We start from the raw sequence: 23,118 nt of genomic DNA, 5'->3' as shown, positions 1-23,118 counted from the left end.
TCCGTGCTTTATTCATGTCACAATGGCTCCACAGCTCCATGTGGACTCACCAATGGGTTCAGTCATCGTCCATTCTGTCACAATGGTTTCCTTTGTCTGAAAAACTCCACTGTGTAACAGTGGCCTCTTGGTTCCATGCAATTCTTGCGTGTCACAATGGAATCCTTTGTTTCTTTGATTCACAATGGCTCCTTGGCTTCATGTGGCCTTACCTGTGGTTTCAATCATCTTCCATCATGTCACAATGGTGTCCTTGGTATGCAAAAGACCCACTGTGTCACAGTGGCCCCTTGGTTCCCTGCGGTTCTGTCGCGTCATAATGGAATCCTTGCTTCCTTCGTGTCACAATGGCTCCTTGGTTCCATGTGGCCTTACATGTGGGTTCAATCTGCTTCTGTCTTGTCACAATTATCACCTTGGTCTGAAAGAGCTCCACTGTGTCCCAGTAGATCCTTGGCTTCATGTGTCCTATCCCATGTGTTCAACCATCGTCCATCATGTCGCAATGTGTTCCATGGTTTATCACCCTAGGCCCTTGGATCCATGCAGTTCTGTTAGTCCACAATGGAATCCTTGGTTTCTTCGTGTCACAATGTCTCCTTGGCTCCATGTGGACTTTCATGTGGTTGCAATAATCTTCCATCGTGTCACAGTTATCTCCTTGGTTTGAAAAAGCTCCCCAGTATCACCATGGCTCCTTGACTCTATGTGGCCTTACCTGTGGGTTCAATCATCTTACATCATGTCACAATGGTCTCCTTGTTCTGAAAAAGCTCCACTGAGCCACAGTGGTCCCTTGGTTCCCTGTGGTTCTGTCGCGTCATAATGGAATCATTGCTGTCTTTGTGTCAAAATGGCCCTTTGTTCCATGCAGCCTAACCTGTTGGTTTAATCATCTTCCATCACGTCACAATGGTCTCCTTTGTCTGAAAAAGCTCCACTGTGTCACAGTGGCCCCTACTTCCATGAGGTTCAGTAATCCCACAATGGAATCCTTCCTCTCTTCATGTCACAATGGCTCCATGGCTCCATGTGGCCTTACCCATGGGTTCATCACCGTCCGTCATGTGATAATTGTCCTCTTTGGTCTGAAAAAGCTCCACTGTGTCACAGTGGCCCCTACTTCCATGAGGTTCAGTTATTCCACAATGGAATCCTTCCTCTCTTCATGTCACAATGGCTCCATGGCTCCATGTAGCCTTACCCTTGGGTTCATCACCGTCCGTCATGTGATAATGGTCCTCTTTGGTCTGAAAAAGCTCCACTGTGTCACAGTGGCCCCTTGGTTCCATTGATTCGGGCATGCCATATTGGAATCCTTGCTTTCTTTGTGTCACAATGATTCCCTGTCTCCATGTAGCCTTACCCATTATTTCAATCATCTTCCATCATGTCACAATGCTCTCCTTGGTCTGAAAAAGCTCCACTGTGTCACCATGGCTCCTTGGCTCCCTTCGGACTTACCCGTTGGTTTAATCATCTTCCATCATGTCACAATAACGCCTTGGTCTGAAAAAACTCCACTGAATCACAATGGATTCTTGGCTCCCTGTGGCCTTTCCCATGGGTCCAATCATCTTCCATCTTGTAACCATGGGTTCCTTGGTTCATTGCCGTGGCGCATTTGTTCTATGCAATTCCCTTATTCCACAAAGTAATCCTTGGTTTCTTCGTGTCACAATGGCTCCTTGATTCCATGTGGCCTTACCTGTGGGTTCAATCAACTTCCATCATGTCACAGTAGTGTCCTGTGTCTGAAAAAGCTCCATTGTGTCACAGTGGCCCCTTGATTCTGCGCAGTCCAATCGTGCCGCGATGGAATCCTTGCTTTCTTCGTGCCACAATGGTCCTTGGCTCCATGTGGCCTCACATGTGGGTGCAATAATCTTCCATCAAGTCACGATTATCTCCTTGGTTTGAAAAAGCTCCACAGTGTCATCATGGGTCCGTGATTCCATGTTGCCATACCTTTGGGTTCAATCATCTTCCATCTTGTCACAATGGTGTCCTTTGTCTGAAAAAGCCCCACTACGTCACAGTAGCCCCATGGTTCTATGCGATTCTGTCATGTCATAATGGAATCCTTGCTTTCTTCGTGTCACAAAGGCTCCTTGGCTACATGTGGCCTTACCTGCTGGTTCAATCATCTTCCAACATGTCACAATGGTTTCCTTTGTCTGAAAAACTCCACTGTGTCACAGTGGCCTCTTGGTTCCATACGGTTCTGTTGTGTCACAATGGAAACCTTGCTTTCTTTGTGTCACAATGGCTCCTGGCTTCCAGGTGGCTTACATGTGGGTGAAATTACCTTCCATCATGTCACAATTACTTCCTTTTTCTGAAAGAGCTCCACTGTGCCACCGTGGCTCCTTGGTTCCATGTGTCCTTTCCCAAGGGTGCAAACATCTTCCATGTCACAATGTGTTCCTTGGTTTATCGCCGTGGACCCTTGAATCCATGCAGTTTTGTTATTCCACAATGGAATCCTTGCTTTCTTTGTGTCACAATGGCTCTTTGGCTGCATGTGGCCGTACATGTTGGTGCTATATTCTTCCATCATGTCACAATTATCTCCTTGGTTTCAAAAAGTTCCACTGTGTCACCATGGCTCCTTGACTCCATGTGGCCTTTCCTGTGTGTTCAATCATCTTCCTTCATGTCACAATGATGTCCTTGGTCTGAAAAAGCTCCACGGTGTCACAGTGGCCCCTTGGTTCCATGTGAATCTGTTGTGTCACAATGGAATCCTTTTTATTTATTTGTCTCAATGGCTCCTTGGCTGCGTGTGGCCTTACATGAGGGTGCAATAATTTTCCATCATGTCACGATTTTCTCCTTGGTTTGAAAAAGCTCCACAGTGTCACCATGGCTCCTTGACTCCATTTTGCCTTACCTGTGGGTTCAATCATCTTCCATCATGTCGGTATAGCCTCCTTGGTCAGAAAAATCACCACTGTGTGACAGTGAACCCTCGGATCCATGCATTTCTGTTATTCCACAATGGAATCCTTGTTTTCTTCATGTCACAATGGCTCAATGGCTGTATGAGTCCTTACCCATGGGTTCAATCATCATCCATCATGTCACAATGGTGTCCTTGGTGTGCAAAAGCCCCAGTGTTTCACAGTGGCCACTTGGTTCTATGTGAATCTGTCTGGTCACAAGGGAGTCCTTGCTTTCTTCGTGTCACAATGGCTCCTTGGCTCCGTATGGCCTTACCTGTGGGTTCAATCATCTTCTATCATGTCACAATGCTTTCCGTTGTCAGAAAAAGCTCCACTGTGTCACAGTGGCCACTTGGTTCCATGCGATTCTGGCGTGTCACAATGGAATCCTTGCTTTCTTCGTGTCACAATGGCTCCTTGCTTCCAGGTGGTTTATATGTGGGTGCAATCCCATTCCATCATGTCACGATTATCTCCTTGGTCTGAAAATGCTCCACTGTGTCACCATGTCTTTTTGGTTCCCTGTGTCCTTTCCAATGGTGCAAACATCTTCCATCATGTCAAAATGTGTTCCTTGGTTTATCGCCGTGGACCCTTGAATCCATGCAGTTTTGTTATTCCACAATGGAATCCTTGCTTTCTTCGTATCACAATGTCTCTTTGGCTGCATGTGGCCGTACATGTTGGTGTTATATTCTTCCATCATGAAACAATTATCTCCTTGGTTTGAAAAAGTTCCACTGTGTCACAATGGCTCCTTGACTCCATGTGGCCTTACCCGTGTGTTCAATCATCTTCCATCATGTCACAGTGATATCCTCGGTCTGAAAAAGCTCCACTGTGTCACAGTGGCCCCTTGGTTCTCTGTGAATCTGTGGTGTCACAATAGAATCCTTGCTTTCTTCGTGTCACAATGGCTCCTTGGCTACATATGGCCTTACCTGTGGGTTCAAACATCTTCCAACATGTCACAATGCATTCCTTTGTCTGAAAAACCTCCACTGTGTCACAGTGGCCACTTGGTTCCTTGGGATTCTGGCGTGTCACAATGGAATCCTTGCTTCCTTCGTGTCACAATGGCTCCTTGGCTCCATGTGGACTTAAATGTGGGTGTAATAATCTTCCATCATGTCACAATGGTGTCCTTGCTCTTCAAAAGCCCTACTGTGTCACAGTGGTTCCTTGGTTCCCTGCGATTCTGTCGTGTCACAATGGAATCCTGGGTTTCTTCGTGTCATAATAGCTACTTGGTTCCATGTGGCCTTACCTGTGTGTTCAATCATCTTCCATCATGTCACAATGATGTCCTTGGTCTCAAAAAGCTCCACTGTGTCACAGTGGACTCTTGGTTCCATGTGAATCTGTTGTGTCACAATGGCATCCATTATTCTTATTTGTCACAATGGCTCGTTGGCTCCATGTGGCCTTACATGAGGGTGCAATAATTTTCCATCACGTCACGATTTTCTCCTTGGTTTGAAAAAGCTCCACAGTGTCACCTTGGCTCCTTGACTCCATTTTGCCTTACCTGTGGGTTCAATCATCTTCCATCATGTCGGAATTGCCTCCTTTGTCTGAAAAAGCTCCACTGTGTGACAATGAACCCTTTGATCTATGCATTTCTGTTATTCCACAATGGAATCCTTGTTTTCTTCGTGTCACAATGGCTCCATGGCTGCATGAGGCCTTACCCATGGGTTCAATCATCGTGCATCATGTAACAATGGTATCCTTGGTCTGCAAAACCCCCAGTGTTTCACAGTGGCCGCTTGGTTCTATGTGAATATGTCTGGTCACAATGGAATTCTTGCTTTCTTCATTTCACAATGGCTCCTTGGACCTTTGTTGCCTTACCTGTGGGTTCAATCATCTTCTATCATGTCACAATGCTTTCCGTTGTCAGAAAAATCTCCACTGTGTCACAGTGGCCTCAAGGTTCCATGCTGTTCTGTCGTGTCACAGTGGAATCCTTTTTTTCTTTGTGTCACAATGCCTCCTTAAATCCATGTGGCCTCACCTATGCGTGCAATCATCTTCAACCGTGTCACAATGGCCACCTTGGTCTTAAAAAGCTCCACTGTGTCACAGTGGAACCCTTAGTTCCATGTGGTTCTGTTACGCCACCCTGGAATCCTTGCTTTCTCTTATGTCACAATGTCTCCTTGGCTCCATGTGGTCTTACCCGTGGGTTCAATCAGCTTCCATCATATCACAATGGTCTTTTTGGTTTGAAAAGTCTCTACTGTGTTGCAGTGGTCTCAATGTTCCATGCGTTTCTGTCGTCTCAAGTGGAATCCATGCTTCCTTCGTGTCACAATGGCTCCGAGTCTCCATGTGTGTTGAGGAATGGTTGCGGGAACAGGGTCATGGATTGATGGAACAGTTGTTCCATCAATCTTCTGTTTGAGACCCCAGGCCTGAGCTCTGTGTCCGGGAGGAACCCTGGCCTGGGAAACTGGCCTGGGAAACAGCACTGGCCTGTGAACAGTACACTGTGCAAGTACAGATAGCAAAATGCAGAATAACCTTGAGATATGAGATGTACAAGAACAGGATGTAAAACAAGATGTACTTAGCAATGTAAAAAGCTAGCAGATGAAAAACTTAGCAACAGCTGAAACTGCATGTAGAAGAACATAAAACAATGAACCTTTATGAATTGACCAATGAGAGCTTGTTGCTAATATTACTTGCAAAAGACTATATAAACTGACTGGATCTTTGAATAAATTGGAGCTTGCTTATCAATCATACTGGTTGCGGGCATGTCTTCCCTCACCACCCACGGCAATATTTGGCGCCCGAACAGGGACCCTTGCGACCCTCAGGGGTGTTGGTGCCTCCTGGACCAGGACGGTGGGACCGGTAGCATTCAATAAGCAGCATTCGGAGGGCTAAAATTTCGACTCGATGCTGGCATAAGGAATCATCTCGAGCCTGGGTCAGAGCAAGATTCGCCGTCCGGGGAATCATGACAAGACTCGCTGTCCAGGAAGAGCTGCTGAGGTACAAAGGCTGCACTTAAGGATCAGATTATGGAAAGTGAAGTAGCTCTTCAATTACTTAATGCTTTCTTAAAGAAACGTGATTTATCTGATATAGATTTAGAGAAAGATCCGTCAGCTTTGTACACCTATGGTCGGGCTCAGGGCTTATTTAAGGCCTCAGGGGATCTCTTTGATGTAAATGAGTGGCGTGAATTAGGGAATATTCTTTGGTTTAAAGTGATTGATTATGACAAGGTTGCTTGAAAGTTAATGAGGTTGTGGCGCTCAGTCCTAAATTGTTTGCAGAGGTATCAGGCAGAAAAGAAAGTTGCTGCTGTTGCTACTGCCACTCTAGAAGGGGTTAAACCAGGAATGTATTCTTTAGGGGATGATTACAATCCTATTCCTCCAGTAAGAAATATTATTGAAATTAAGAGCAGACAGAGTGATAAACAACCTACTGCTCCTCCTGCTCTTAATCCTGTCTTTAATGCTGCTCAGTCAGCCACAGATCCTCTCCCTGGGAATGAACAATCAGTAATAAATAATGAAAATCTCCCAGAGGGTGACAGAGAGCAGCTACAGGATGAAACTGTTCAGAACAGTCACAAAAAAGTTTTAATGACATCTGCTGGTGATTCTTTTAAGCAAAAACATCTTAAAAAATTACCAGTAATACACAGAATAGATTAGTTAAGTATCCAAAAGAAGCAATAAGTAATAAGGATTATGGCATGTGTTCTGCTATTTCTGACATAGATTGTCAAGCTTTTCCTGTTGTTTATACACCAAATGCAGGAGGTGGTCAGACAGGCAATTATCATCCTGTGGACTGGAAATTGCTTTCACAATTGAGAGCCACAGTTAATGAATATGGAATACATGGGGAACCTGCAAAGCAAATGCTTAATTACATATGGGGCTCAGAAGATATTAAGGATATCATGAGAATGATTATGACACAGTCTCAGTTGATGCTGTGGCAGGCTCATTTGCATGAATTATGTAATTGTTTTGCTGAAACTCCACGACAACAGAATGACCCTTTATTTGGGGTAACTGTTGAGCAATTAATGGGTATTGGGCAGTTCACTACGATTGAAATGCAGGCACACGTAGGGACTGAAGTATTAAAGGCTGCTATGCGATTGGCTAAAGAAGCACTCTCCAGGGTTAAGATAAAACCAGTATCTCCTTCTTATAGGTCTATAAAGCAAGGCAGAGATGAGATTTTTACTTCCTTTGTGGATCGGGTGACTGAGGCTATCAATTTAGCTGATGTACAGGACTTTGTGAAGGGAGGCCTGTTAAGACAATGTGTTTTAGAAAATTGTAATGCCTCTACTAGAAGTATTCTTAACACAATGAGCATTGATGCAACAGTGGAGGAAATGTTAGAAAGAATGTCGAGGGTTCCTGCAGGTTCTCAGGCAATGTTAGTAGAAGCACTCAGGGATATAGGGAAAGATTTGGTGCAAGCCCAAACACAAGCCTTTGCTGCTCTGACTCCATTACAATCAGCAAATAAGTTTAAGCAACAACCTCGTGTAAGATGTTACTGGTGTGGAAAAATGGGACATTTTCGTCGCAACTGCAGAGAAGGGACAGTATGGTGTAACAAATGTTCTGTGAACTCTCATTCTACTGAAGTTTGTAGGCGATCGGGAAACGCGAATCGGAGCGCAAAGGGCCGTGGCGCGAAGATCCCAACGGTGGCTCCCATATGGTGTGCTCCAGACAGCTGCAACCAGCCAGCTCTCTCCAGCCAGCCACCAGAGGGAGCCTTGGCTTGGACCTGGCAACCACAATAAACATTACCCTGATTGATCAAAAGCCTGTAAAAATCCCTACTGGGGTCAAGGGACCAGTAATGCACAAAGATAAACCTTGTGGTACTCTTCTTTTAGGTCGATCATCTGCTGGTTTGAAGGGTCTTTTTGTGTTACCTGGTGTTATTGATGCTGATTTTACAGGTGAAATTCTTATTGTTGCTATGACATTTTATCCTCCTTTGTTTATTTCTAAGGGCAGTAAAATCGCTCAGCTAGTGCCTACATTACAGTTGACAGAAGCTGCCTCCACCACCATACAGCAACAACGGGAGTCGGCAGGATTTGGATCTACAGGAGGTATGGCACTTCTTTGTCTTCCCATGGAGGAGCGGCCCAAAGCTCCTGTTATTTTGGAGAATGGTCATCAAAAGCTGCAGCCAATGACACTCCTCGATACTAGAGCAGACATCACTATCATCAGCAAGGACTGTTGGCCTACCTCTTGGTCACTTTCTCCTATGATTGCTGGAGTTGAGGGGGTAGGGGTGTCTGCTTCAGTTTGCCGCAGTAAGGACAAAATTAGTTTATTACTGGATGGTCGCACTTGTGTGCAATTTGTTACTGTTATGCCCTTACCAGTTGAAGCATTAATTGGCAGAGATATCCTTATGCAATTAGGAGCTTGCCTGGTGACAAAAGATCGTTTTTAGTAGCGGTCACTACTTGGGCTTTCCCAATCCCTTTAACCTGGAAATCTGATGATCCAGTATGGATCGAGCAGTGGTCGCTAAAAAGAGAAAGCCTGCAACAAGCACATGTTCTAGTTAATGAACAATTGAATCAGGGCACATTAAAACTTCTACTAGTCCATGGAACACTCCAACATTTGTAATCAAAAAGAAATCTGGTAAATTTCGTTTGCTTCATCATTTACGTGCAGTCAATGCCCAAATGGAGGCAATGGGGGCACTACAGCCAGGCCTCCCCAATCCAGCCATGTTACCTGAGGGCTGGAACCTCCTTATCATTGATTTAAAGGACTGATTCTTTACAATTAGCATCTATCCAAATGATACTAAACGATTTGCATTTACATTACCTTCCCTGAATCGTGAGGCACCTGTAAGTTGGTATGAATGGTGACCCTTCCTCAAGGGATGTGCAACAGTCCTACACTGTGTCAATTGTTTGTGGATGCTTCCTTACTGCCCATTTGAACTGCTTGTCCTGATATGATGATATATCATTATATGGATGATATTTTGTTTACACAGGAAGCTCCATTTACTACTCAGAAAGAAGCATTTGCACTCTTGATTCGAAAAGGCCAGAAAAGGGTGGTACAGAATACAGGGGAAGAGCCACAAAGAATTTTTGTTCCAATAAAACAGGCTGATTTAGACTGGTTTTTACAACATTCTTCTGAATTACAAGCTAGCATTTTAGATTCTAATGCTGAAATTCAACTGTCACCATTGTCTTCACCTATTTTACGCTGGGTTTCCTCACAAAATTGGCTGTTACGGCCAAAATATTGTGAAACACCATTGATTAATGCTGTTACTGTATTTACAGATGCAGGTCGCAAATCTCGAAAAGCTGCTCTTACCTGGAATGAACAAGGGCAATGGAATCATGTCATAATAGAGGGTCAGAAATCAGATACTCTACAGACATTGGAACTTTTAGCAATTGTGTGTGCATTTTGTGGATGGATGCATGATCCTATAAATGTTGTGTCTGATTCTTTGTATGCAGTTGGGGTAACGCAGCATATTGAGGATGCTCTGTTGCAAGAAGTGCAAAATCAGTGCTTGAATGCATTTTTTGCACAGTTGCAGTCTGCAATATGACAAAGATCTGCTCCATATGCTATTTTTCATATCAGGAGTCATAAGTAGGTGGAAGGATTAGGAGAAGGTAATGCTCGTGCTGATAGACTAGTGTCAATAACTGTACCTATGGACAATTTTACAAAAGCACGCAATGCCCATGCCTTGTTTCATCAAAATGCAAAAGGGCTACAGCGTTGCTTTGATATTACAATGGAAGCAGCCCGAGGAATTGTCAGAGCATGTCCAGACTGCAGTCATCACAAAGGACTGGGTCTTGGCCTGGGGGTAAATCCTCGAGGTTTATGCCCTAATGAATTGTGGCAAATGGACGTGACTCATATAGCTGAATTTGGGCGTTTACATTATGTCCATGTAGTTATTGATACTTACAGTCATTTCATTTGGGCTTCTCCACAAGCTGGAGAAAAAGCACTTCATATCATTCCACATTTAACACTGTGTTTTGCTATTTTAGGGGTACCTGCAGTTATCAAAACAGACAATGGACCTGCATATGTAAGGAAGAAAGTTAATCGCTTTTTGCAATTATGGGGTGTTAAGCATGTTACAGGTATACCACACTCCCCTACAGGTCAAGCCATTGTAGAAAGGGCAAATCAAACTTTAAAACGATACCTTGCAAAATTTAAAACAATTACTGATCCACAAGAGAGATTGGCAAAAGCATTATTCACTTTAAATCATCTTTGTATATTTGGTGTTCATGATATGCTCCCTGCATTTGTACATGGGACATTTGCAAAACAAAATCAATAACTGTAATGTATAGGCATCCTGCTACAGGAATTTGGTCAGGACCAGCACCTGTAAATTACATGGGTAGAGGTCATATGTGTGTATCCACACCTACAGGTCCCTTGTGGGTTCCTAGCAAGTGGACACGTCCAGCTACAATACAGCCACCTCCAGCACCTCCACAGCCACCACTGACACCTCCACCGATGAACGAAGGCTCCACCGAAGATGACTACGGCTTGAGCCTATTTGTCAGGAATTAAATGATGTTTTAAAGACTAATATTCTTTGGACTAAACATAACCTAGAAGGAGGACACTATTTCTAGACAGAATGATACCTTTGATTTTGCTATTGTCAATTTTGCTGTATGCTGATGCTTGGGCTCCTGCACAGCCAAAAACAAGCATATGGGTCACTTTGGCTAATTTGACAAACCAGAGTACTATCTGTCTGTCATTATCCTTACCTGGAAATCCATTTTCTACCTGTTTAGTAGGGGTACCTGTCGAAAATTGGCCTTGCCCTCAGAAGATCTCAACCTGTAAGGTAACACAGCCTCAATATAATGTGGATAACTGGTATTCTTGGGTTCCTTACCTTCCTCTTGCTCCTCTTGAGCCACAAGAGTTAGAGCTTTTGGGATCAGTGAAGGCTGATGCATGCATTATTTTTAATTGGGCTAGTGTACAACAACAGAATCTCAACAACAGGTATTCAATGTCAACAAATTCCAGCCTTCCAATATATAGAAATTCCTCTTATTGGTGTAACTACACTTCAGCACATGTTTCAATTTCCTCTACATCTCCACTGCAGCTACCTACTGGGTATTTTCTCATTTGTGGAGATTGTGCTTGGTCTAGTATTCCTTCTAGACTTAAAGGAGGTCCCTGCACTATTGGACGACTGTCTTTATTGACACCAAATATGTCTATGATATTAAAAGTATCCCAACATCATAGACAATAAAGGTTGACCCATGCATTTCAGAGTGACTGCAGAGATGATATAAAGTTTTGGTCCCCAGGAGCAATTGCAACTGCTTCTATTTTTTTCCTGGCGCTGCAGCAGCCACGGCACAAGCTACACTGAACAGGTTAGGTTGCTGGCTTGCCAAACAGACTAATGCTACATCTGCTGCATTGTCTAATCTTTTGCTAGATGTTGATTCTGTTAGGCATGCTACTTTACAAAGTCGTGCTGCTATTGAATTTTTACTATTGGCTCAGGGACATGGTTGTGAAGATTTTGAAGGTATGTGTTGCATGAATTTGTCTGATCATTCAAAGTCAATACATAAACAAATCAGTGAATTGCATAGACTTACTACTCAGTTACAACAAGCAGATGGATTTGGATTAGATGACTGGCTTAAATCATTGGGCCTGGGACCATGGTTTCGTTCTATCATTCAATATTTGATTATGCTCGGTTTAGTGATTTTGCTGTTTGTATGCTTATTGCCATGTATTTGTGCTTGCTTACAGAGAGTTATGCATCAAATTGCTTCATCAGTTGCCAATCAAACAATGCTTGCACAAAAGAAAAACGGGGGAATTGTTGAGGAATGATTGCAGGAACAGAGTCATGGATTGATGGAACAGTTGTTCCATCAATCCTCTGTTTGAGACCCCAGACCTGAGCTTTGTGCCCGGGAGGAACCCTGGCCTGGGAAACTGGCCTGGGAAACAGCACTGGCCTGTGAACAGTACACTGTGCAAGTACAGATAGCAAAATGCAGAATAACCTTGAAATATGAGATGTACAAGAACAGGATGTAAAACAAGATGTACTTAGCAATGTAAAAAGCTAGCAGATGAAAAACTTAGCAACAGCTGAAACTGCATGTAGAAGAACATAAAACAATGAACCTTTATGAATTGACCAATGAGAGCTTGTTGCTAATATTACTTGCAAAAGACTATATAAACTGACTGGATCTTTGAATAAATTGGAGCTTGCTTATCAATCATACTGGTTGCGGGCATGTCTTCCCTCACCACCCACGGCAATACATATGTCCTTACCAGTGGGTTCAATCATCTTCCATCATGTCACAATGGGTTCCTTGGTCTGACAAAGCTCCACTGTGTCAAAGTGGCTCCTTGGTTCCATGTAATTCTCTCGTGTCACAAGGGAATACTTGCTTCCTTAGTATCACAATGGCTCCTTGGCTTTATGTGGCCTTACCTGTGAATTCAATGATCTTCCATCATGTCACAATTATCTCCTTGGTTTGAAAAAGCTAAACTCTGACACAATGACTCCTTGGCTACATGTGACCTTTCCTGTTGATTCAAACGTCTTCCATCATGTCACCGTGGTCTCCTAGGTTTGAAAAAGCATGCGGCCTTACCTGTTGGTTCAATCATCTGCCATTATGCCACAATGGTCTTCTAGGTTTGAAAAAGCTTCACTGTGTCACAGGGGCCACTATGTTCCATGTGCTTCTGTCATGTCACAATGGAATCCTTGCTTTCTTTGTGTCACAATGCCTCCTTAATTCTATATGACCTTACCTGTGCGTACAATCATCTTCCATGATTACAATCATCTTCCATGTGACAATTATTTCCTCGGTTTGAAAAAGCTCCGCTGTGTCTCAGTGCCTATAGGTTCCATGTGTTTCTGTTACGCCACAATGGATCCCTTGCTTTCTTCAAGACACTATGGCTCCTTAGCTGCATGTGTCCTTTCCCATTGGTTCAAACATCTTCTATCATGTCGCAATGGGTTCCTTGGTTTATCACTGTAGCCCTTTGGTTCCATGTGGTTCTCTTACTCCAGAATGGAATCCTTTCTTCATTTGTGTCACAATGTCTCCTTGACTCCATGTGGCCTTACCAGTGTGTTAGATCATCTTCCATCATCTCACAATGGTCTCCTTGGTTTGAAAAAGCTCCACTGTGTCACAGTGGTATCAAGGTTCCATGCGTTCCCCACTGTCTAAATAGAATCCATGCTTACAACGTGGCACAATGGCACCGAGTCACCTTGTGTCCTTACCAATGGGTTTAATAATCTTCCATCATGACACAATGTTCTCCTTGGTCTGAAAAAGCTCCACTATTTTACAGTGGCTCCATGTCGCAATGTGGCCTTACCGTTGGGTTCAACCATCTTCTATCATGTCACAAAGGTTTCCTTGGTCTGAAAAAGCTCCACTGTCTCACAGTAGCTTCTTGGTTCCATGTGGTTCTCTCGTGTCACAGGGGAATACTTGCTTCCTTAATGTCACAATAGCTCCTTGGCTCCATGCGGCCTTTCCTGTCGATTCAAACGTCTTCCATCGTGTCACAATGGTCTCCTAGGTTTGAAAAAGCATGCGGGCTTACCTGTAGATTCAACCATCTTCCATCATGTCACAATGGTCTCCTTGGTCTGAAAAAGCTCCACAGTGTCTAAGTGGCCCATTGGTTCCGTGCGGTTCTCTCGTGTCACAAGGGAATACTTGATTCCTTTGTCTCAAAATGGCTCCTTGGCTCTATGTGGCCTTACCTGTGAATTCAATCATCTTCCATCATGTCAAAATTGTCTCCTTGGTTTGAAAAAGCTCCACAGTATCACAAAGTCTCCATGGCTCCATGTGGCCTTACCTGTTGGTCCAATCATCTTCCATCATGTCACAAAGGTTTCCTTGGTCTGAAAAAGCTCCACTCTGTCAAAGTGGCCCCTTGGTTCCATGAGGTTCTCTTTCTCCACAAAGGAATCCTTGCTTTCTTCGTGTTACAATGGCTCCTTGGCTCTATGCAACCTGACAAGTTGGATCAATCATCTTCCATCATGTCACAATGGTCTCCTTGGTCTGAAAAAGATCCACAGTGCGAAAGTGGCCCATTGGTTCCATGTGGTTCTCTCTTGTCACAAGGGAATACTTGCTTCCTTCGTCTCAAAATGGCTCCTTGGCCCCATGTGGCCTTTCCTGTGAATTCAGTCAGCTTCCATCATGTCACAAAGGTTTCCTTGGTTGATTGCTGTAGCCCCTTGGTCCCATGTAGTTCTGTTACTCCACAATGGAATCCTTGCTTTCTTCGCGTCACAATGTCGCCTTGGATCCATGAGGCATTACCTGTTGGTTCAATCATCTTTCATTATGCCAAAATGGTGCCCCTTGGTTCAAAAGGCATGTGGCCTTACCTGTTAGTTCAGTCATCTTCCATCATGTCACAATGGTCTCCTTGGTCTGAAAAAGCTCCACTGTGTCACAATGGCTCCTTGGCTCCATGTGGCCTTACCTGTTGGTTCAATCATCTTCCATCATGTCACAATGGTATTCTTGGTTTAAAACTTCTTCACTCAGTCACATTGGCTGCTTGGTTCCATGTGTCCTTTTCCTTTGGTTCAATCATCTTCCATCACGTCTCAATGGTCTCCTTGGTCTGAAAAAGCTCCACCGTGTCAAAATGGCCCGTTGGTTCCCTGTGGTTCTCTCGTGTCGCATGGGAATACTTGCTTCCTTCGTGTCACGATGGCTCCTTGGCTCCATGTGGCCTTACCTTTGAAATGAATCAGCTTCCATCATGCCACAATGGTCTCCTCTGTTTAAAAAAGCTTCCCTGTGTCACAGTGGACACAAGGTTCCATGCGGTTCTGTCGTGGCACAATGTAATCCTTGCTTTCTTGGTGTCACAATGGCTCCTTGATTCCACGCGGCCTTACCTGTTGGTTCAATCATCTTCCATCATGTCACAATGGTCTCCTTGGTCTGAAAAAGCTCCACAGTGTCAGTGGCCCATTGGTTCCGTGCGGTTCTCTCGTGCCACAAGGGAATACCTGCTTCATTTGTCTCACAATGGCTCCTTGGCCCCATGTGGCCTTTCCTGTGAATTCAATCATCTTCCATCATGTCAGAATTGTCTCCTTGGTTTGAAAAAGCTCCACTGTGTCACAAAGTCTCCATGGCTCCATGTGGCCTTACCTGTTGGTCCAATCATGTTCCATCATGTCACAAAGGTTTCCTTGGTCTGAAAAAGCTCCACTCTGTCAAAGTGGCCCCTTGGTTCCATGAGGTTCTCTTTCTCCACAAAGGAATCCTTGCTTTCTTCGTGTTACAATGGCTCCTTGGCTCTATGCGACCTGACAAGTTGGTTTAATCATCTTCCATCACGTCACAAAGGTTTCCTTGGTTGATTGCTGTAGCCCCTTGGTCCCATGTCGTTCTGTTCCTCCGCAATGGAATCCTTGCTTTCTTCGCGTCACAATGTCGCCTTGGATCCATGAGGCATTACCTGTTGGTTCAATCATCTTTCATTATGCCAAAATGGTGCCCCTTTCTCCAAAAAGCATGTGGCCTTACCTGTTAGTTCAGTCATCTTCCATCATGTCACAATGGTCTCCTTGGTCTGAAAAAGCACCACAGTGTCAAAGTGGCCCATTGGTTCCGTGCGGTTCTCTCGTGCCACAAGGGAATACTTGCTTCCTTTGTCTCAAAATGGCTCCTTGGCTCTATGTGGCCTTACCTGTGAATTCAATCATCTTCCACCATGTCAAAATTATCTCCTTGGTTTGAAAAATCTCCACTGTGTCACAATGGCTCTTTGTCTCCATGCAGCCTTACCTGTTGGTTCCCTCATCTTCCACCGTGTCACAATGGTCTCCTTGGTTTGAAAAAGCTTCACTGTGTCAAAGTGGCTCCTTTGTTCCATGGGGCCTTTCCCATGGATTCAATCATCTTCCATCTGGTCACAATGGTCTCCTTGATTTGAAAAAGCTTTGCTAAGCCTCAATTTCTCCTTGGCTCCATGTGGCCTTTCCTCTGGGTTCAATCATCTTCCATCATGTCACAATGGCCTCCTTGGTCTGAGAAAGCACCACCGTGTCAAAGTGGACTATTGGTTCAATGGGGTTCTCTCGTTTCACAAGGGAATACTTGCTTCCTTCGTCTCACAATGGCTCCTTGGCCCCATGTGGCCTTTCCTGTGAAGTCAGTCAGCTTCCATCATGTCACAAAGGTTCCCTTGGATAATTGTCGTAGCCCCTTGGTCCCATGTCGTTCTGTTACTCTGCAATGGAATCCTTGCTTTCTTCGAGTCACAATGTCGCCTTGGATCCATGAGGCATTACCTGTTGGTCCAATCATCTTTCATTATGCCAAAATGGTGACCCTTGCTTCAAAAAGCATGTGGCCTTACCTGTTAGTTCAGTCATCTTCCATCATGTCACAATGGTCTCCTTGGTCTGAAAAAGCTCCACAGTGTCAAAGTGGCCCATTGGTTCCGTGCGGTTCTCTCGAGCCACAAGGGAATACTTGCTTCATTTGTCTCACAATGGCTCTTTGGCTCTATGTGGCCTTTCCTGTGAATTCAAACATCTTCCATCATGTCAAAATTGTCTCCTTGGTTTTAAAAAGCTCCACTGTGTCACAAAGTCTCCTTGGCTCCATGTGGCCTTACCTGTTGGTTCAATCATCTTCCATCATGTCACGAAGGTTTCCTTGGTCAGAAAAAGCTTCACTGTGTCAAAGTGGCCCCTTGGTTCCATGAGGTTCTCTTTCTCCACAATGGAATCCTTGCTTTCTTTGTGTTACAATGGCTCCTTGGCTCTATGCGACCTGACAAGTTGGTTTAATCATCTTCCATCACGTCACAAAGGTTTCCTTGGTTGATTGCTGTAGCCCCTTGGTCCCATGTCGTTCTGTTCCTCCGCAATGGAATCCTTGATTTCTTCGAGTCACAATGCCGCCTTGGATCCATGAGGCATTACCTGTTGGTTCAATCGTCTTTCATTATGCCAAAATGGTGCCCCTTGGTTCAAAAGGCATGTGGCCTTACCTGTTAGTTCAGTCATCTTCCATCAAGTCACAATGGTCTCCTTGGTCTGAAAAAGCTCCACTGTGTCACAATGGCTCCTTGGCTCCATGTGGCCTTACCTGTTGGTCCAATCATCTTCCATCATGTCACAAAGGTTTCCTTGGTCAGAAAAAGCTTCACTCTGCCAAAGTGGCCCCTTGTTTCCATGAGGTTCTCTTTCTCCACAATGGAATCCTTGCTTTCTTTGTGTTACAATGGCTCCTTGGCTCTATGCGACCTGACAAGTTGGTTTAATCATCTTCCATCACGTCACAAAGGTTTCCTTGGTTGATTGCTGTAGCCCCTTGGTCCCATGTCGTTCTGTTCCTCCGCAATGGAATCCTTGCTTTCTTCACGTCACAATGTCGCCTTGGATCCATGAGGCATTACCTGTTGGTTCAATCATCTTTCATTATGCCAAAATGGTGCCCCTTGCTCCAAAAAGCATGTGGCCTTACCTGTTAGTTCAGTCATCTTCCATCATGTCACAATGGTCTCCTTGGTCTGAAAAAGCACCACAGTGTCAAAGTGGCCCATTGGTTCCGTGTGGTTCTCTCGTGCCACAAGGGAATACTTGCTTCCTTTGTCTCACAATGGCTCCTTGGCTCTATGTGGCCTTACCTGTGAATTCAATCATCTTCCATCATGTCAAAATTATCTCCTTGGTTTGAAAAATCTCCACTGTGTCACAATGGCTCTTTGTCTCCATGCAGCCTTACCTGTTGGTTCCCTCATCTTCCACCGTGTCACAATGGTCTCCTTGGTTTGAAAAAGCTTCACTGTGTCAAAGTGGCTCCTTTGTTCCATGGGGCCTTTCCCATGGATTCAATCATCTTCCATCTGGTCACAATGGTCTCCTTGATTTGAAAAAGCTTTGCTAAGCCTCAATTTCTCCTTGGCTCCATGTGGCCTTTCCTCTGGGTTCAATCATCTTCCATCATGTCACAATGGCCTCCTTGGTCTGAGAAAGCTCCACCGTGTCAAAGTGGACTATTGGTTCAATGGGGTTCTCTCGTTTCACAAGGGAATACTTGCTTCCTTCGTCTCACAATGGCTCCTTGGCCCCATGTGGCCTTTCCTGTGAAGTCAGTCAGCTTCCATCATGTCACAAAGGTTCCCTTGGATAATTGTCGTAGCCCCTTGGTCCCATGTCGTTCTGTTACTCTGCAATGGAATCCTTGCTTTCTTCGAGTCACAATGTCGCCTTGGATCCATGAGGCATTACCTGTTGGTCCAATCATCTTTCATTATGCCAAAATGGTGACCCTTGCTTCAAAAAGCATGTGGCCTTACCTGTTAGTTCAGTCATCTTCCATCATGTCACAATGGTCTCCTTGGTCTGAAAAAGCTCCACAGTGTCAAAGTGGCCCATTGGTTCCGTGCGGTTCTCTCGTGCCACAAGGGAATACCTGCTTCATTTGTCTCACAATGGCTCTTTGGCTCTATGTGGCCTTTCCTGTGAATTCAAACATCTTCCATCATGTCAAAATTGTCTCCTTGGTTTGAAAAATCTCCACTGTGTCACAATGGCTCCTTGGCTCCATGTGGCCTTACCTGTTGGTTCAATCATCTTCCATCATGTCACAAAGGTTTCCTTGGTCAGAAAAAGCTTCACTGTGTCAAAGTGGCCCCTTGGTTCCATGAGGTTCTCTTTCTCCACAATGGAATCCTTGCTTTCTTTGTGTTACAATGGCTCCTTGGCTCTATGCGACCTGACAAGTTGGTTTAATCATCTTCCATCACGTCACAAAGGTTTCCTTGGTTGATTGCTGTAGCCCCTTGGTCCCATGTCGTTCTGTTCCTCCGCAATGGAATCCTTGATTTCTTCGAGTCACAATGCCGCCTTGGATCCATGAGGCATTACCTGTTGGTTCAATCGTCTTTCATTATGCCAAAATGGTGCCCCTTGGTTCAAAAGGCATGTGGCCTTACCTGTTAGTTCAGTCATCTTCCATCATGTCACAATGGTCTCCTTGGTCTGAAAAAGCTCCACTGTGTCACAATGGCTCCTTGGCTCCATGTGGCCTTACCTGTTGGTTCAATCATCTTCCATCATGTCACAATGGTATTCTTGGTTTAAAACTTCTTCACTCAGTCACATTGGCTGCTTGGTTCCATGTGTCCTTTTCCTTTGGTTCAATCATCTTCCATCACGTCTCAATGGTCTCCTTGGTCTGAAAAAGCTCCACCGTGTCAAAATGGCCCGTTGGTTCCATGTGGTTCTCTCGTGTCGCATGGGAATACTTGCTTCCTTCGTGTCACGATGGCTCCTTGGCTCCATGTGGCCTTACCTTTGAAATGAATCAGCTTCCATCATGCCACAATGGTCTCCTCTGTTTAAAAAAGCTTCCCTGTGTCACAGTGGACACAAGGTTCCATGCGGTTCTGTCGTGGCACAATGTAATCCTTGCTTTCTTGGTGTCACAATGGCTCCTTGATTCCACGCGGCCTTACCTGTTGGTTCAATCATCTTCCATCATGTCACAATGGTCTCCTTGGTCTGAAAAAGCTCCACAGTGTCAGTGGCCCATTGGTTCCGTGCGGTTCTCTCGTGCCACAAGGGAATACCTGCTTCATTTGTCTCACAATGGCTCCTTGGCCCCATGTGGCCTTTCCTGTGAATTCAATCATCTTCCATCATGTCAGAATTGTCTCCTTGGTTTGAAAAAGCTCCACTGTGTCACAAAGTCTCCATGGCTCCATGTGGCCTTACCTGTTGGTCCAATCATCTTCCATCATGTCACATAGGTTTCCTTGGTCTGAAAAAGCTCCACTCTGTCAAAGTGGCCCCTTGGTTCCATGAGGTTCTCTTTCTCCACAAAGGAATCCTTGCTTTCTTTGTGTTACAATGGCTCCTTGGCTCTATGCGACCTGACAAGTTGGTTTAATCATCTTCCATCACGTCACAAAGGTTTCCTTGGTTGATTGCTGTAGCCCCTTGGTCCCATGTCGTTCTGTTCCTCCGCAATGGAATCCTTGCTTTCTTCGCGTCACAATGTCGCCTTGGATCCATGAGGCATTACCTGTTGGTTCAATCATCTTTCATTATGCCAAAATGGTGCCCCTTGCTCCAAAAAGCATGTGGCCTTACCTGTTAGTTCAGTCATCTTCCATCATGTCACAATGGTCTCCTTGGTCTGAAAAAGCACCACAGTGTCAAAGTGGCCCATTGGTTCCGTGCGGTTCTCTCGTGCCACAAGGGAATACTTGCTTCCTTTGTCTCAAAATGGCTCCTTGGCTCTATGTGGCCTTACCTGTGAATTCAATCATCTTCCACCATGTCAAAATTATCTCCTTGGTTTGAAAAATCTCCACTGTGTCACAATGGCTCTTTGTCTCCATGCAGCCTTACCTGTTGGTTCCCTCATCTTCCACCGTGTCACAATGGTCTCCTTGGTTTGAAAAAGCTTCACTGTGTCAAAGTGGCTCCTTTGTTCCATGGGGCCTTTCCCATGGATTCAATCATCTTCCATCTGGTCACAATGGTCTCCTTGATTTGAAAAAGCTTTGCTAAGCCTCAATTTCTCCTTGGCTCCATGTGGCCTTTCCTCTGGGTTCAATCATCTTCCATCATGTCACAATGGCCTCCTTGGTCTGAGAAAGCTCCACCGTGTCAAAGTGGACTATTGGTTCAATGGGGTTCTCTCGTTTCACAAGGGAATACTTGCTTCCTTCGTCTCACAATGGCTCCTTGGCCCCATGTGGCCTTTCCTGTGAAGTCAGTCAGCTTCCATCATGTCACAAAGGTTCCCTTGGATAATTGTCGTAGCCCCTTGGTCCCATGTCGTTCTGTTACTCTGCAATGGAATCCTTGCTTTCTTCGAGTCACAATGTCGCCTTGGATCCATGAGGCATTACCTGTTGGTCCAATCATCTTTCATTATGCCAAAATGGTGACCCTTGCTTCAAAAAGCATGTGGCCTTACCTGTTAGTTCAGTCATCTTCCATCATGTCACAATGGTCTCCTTGGTCTGAAAAAGCTCCACAGTGTCAAAGTGGCCCATTGGTTCCGTGCGGTTCTCTCGTGCCACAAGGGAATACTTGCTTCATTTGTCTCACAATGGCTCTTTGGCTCTATGTGGCCTTTCCTGTGAATTCAAACATCTTCCATCATGTCAAAATTGTCTCCTTGGTTTTAAAAAGCTCCACTGTGTCACAAAGTCTCCTTGGCTCCATGTGGCCTTACCTGTTGGTTCAATCATCTTCCATCATGTCACGAAGGTTTCCTTGGTCAGAAAAAGCTTCACTGTGTCAAAGTGGCCCCTTGGTTCCATGAGGTTCTCTTTCTCCACAATGGAATCCTTGCTTTCTTTGTGTTACAATGGCTCCTTGGCTCTATGCGACCTGACAAGTTGGTTTAATCATCTTCCATCACGTCACAAAGGTTTCCTTGGTTGATTGCTGTAGCCCCTTGGTCCCATGTCGTTCTGTTCCTCCGCAATGGAATCCTTGCTTTCTTCGAGTCACAATGCCGCCTTGGATCCATGAGGCATTACCTGTTGGTTCAATCGTCTTTCATTATGCCAAAATGGTGCCCCTTGGTTCAAAAGGCATGTGGCCTTACCTGTTAGTTCAGTCATCTTCCATCAAGTCACAATGGTCTCCTTGGTCTGAAAAAGCTCCACTGTGTCACAATGGCTCCTTGGCTCCATGTGGCCTTACCTGTTGGTCCAATCATCTTCCATCATGTCACAAAGGTTTCCTTGGTCAGAAAAAGCTTCACTCTGCCAAAGTGGCCCCTTGTTTCCATGAGGTTCTCTTTCTCCACAATGGAATCCTTGCTTTCTTCGTGTTACAATGGCTCCTTGGCTCTATGCGACCTGACAAGTTGGTTTAATCATCTTCCATCACGTCACAAAGGTTTCCTTGGTTGATTGCTGTAGCCCCTTGGTCCCATGTCGTTCTGTTCCTCCGCAATGGAATCCTTGCTTTCTTCACGTCACAATGTCGCCTTGGATCCATGAGGCATTACCTGTTGGTTCAATCATCTTTCATTATGCCAAAATGGTGCCCCTTGCTCCAAAAAGCATGTGGCCTTACCTGTTAGTTCAGTCATCTTCCATCATGTCACAATGGTCTCCTTGGTCTGAAAAAGCACCACAGTGTCAAAGTGGCCCATTGGTTCCGTGCGGTTCTCTCGTGCCACAAGGGAATACTTGCTTCCTTTGTCTCACAATGGCTCCTTGGCTCTATGTGGCCTTACCTGTGAATTCAATCATCTTCCATCATGTCAAAATTATCTCCTTGGTTTGAAAAATCTCCACTGTGTCACAATGGCTCTTTGTCTCCATGCAGCCTTACCTGTTAGTTCAGTCATCTTCCACCGTGTCACAATGGTCTCCTTGGTTTGAAAAAGCTTCACTGTGTCAAAGTGGCTCCTTTGTTCCATGGGGCCTTTCCCATGGATTCAATCATCTTCCATCTGGTCACAATGGTCTCCTTGATTTGAAAAAGCTTTGCTAAGCCTCAATTTCTCCTTGGCTCCATGTGGCCTTTCCTCTGGGTTCAATCATCTTCCATCATGTCACAATGGCCTCCTTGGTCTGAGAAAGCTCCACCGTGTCAAAGTGGACTATTGGTTCAATGGGGTTCTCTCGTTTCACAAGGGAATACTTGCTTCCTTCGTCTCACAATGGCTCCTTGGCCCCATGTGGCCTTTCCTGTGAAGTCAGTCAGCTTCCATCATGTCACAAAGGTTCCCTTGGATAATTGTCGTAGCCCCTTGGTCCCATGTCGTTCTGTTACTCTGCAATGGAATCCTTGCTTTCTTCGAGTCACAATGTCGCCTTGGATCCATGAGGCATTACCTGTTGGTCCAATCATCTTTCATTATGCCAAAATGGTGACCCTTGCTTCAAAAAGCATGTGGCCTTACCTGTTAGTTCAGTCATCTTCCATCATGTCACAATGGTCTCCTTGGTCTGAAAAAGCTCCACAGTGTCAAAGTGGCCCATTGGTTCCGTGCGGTTCTCTCGTGCCACAAGGGAATACCTGCTTCATTTGTCTCACAATGGCTCTTTGGCTCTATGTG

The sequence above is a fragment of the Anomalospiza imberbis genome, chromosome 16 (genome assembly GCF_031753505.1).
Source record: "Anomalospiza imberbis isolate Cuckoo-Finch-1a 21T00152 chromosome 16, ASM3175350v1, whole genome shotgun sequence".
Taxonomy (NCBI): domain Eukaryota; kingdom Metazoa; phylum Chordata; class Aves; order Passeriformes; family Viduidae; genus Anomalospiza; species Anomalospiza imberbis.
Note: the sequence above shows the minus strand (reverse complement) of the source record.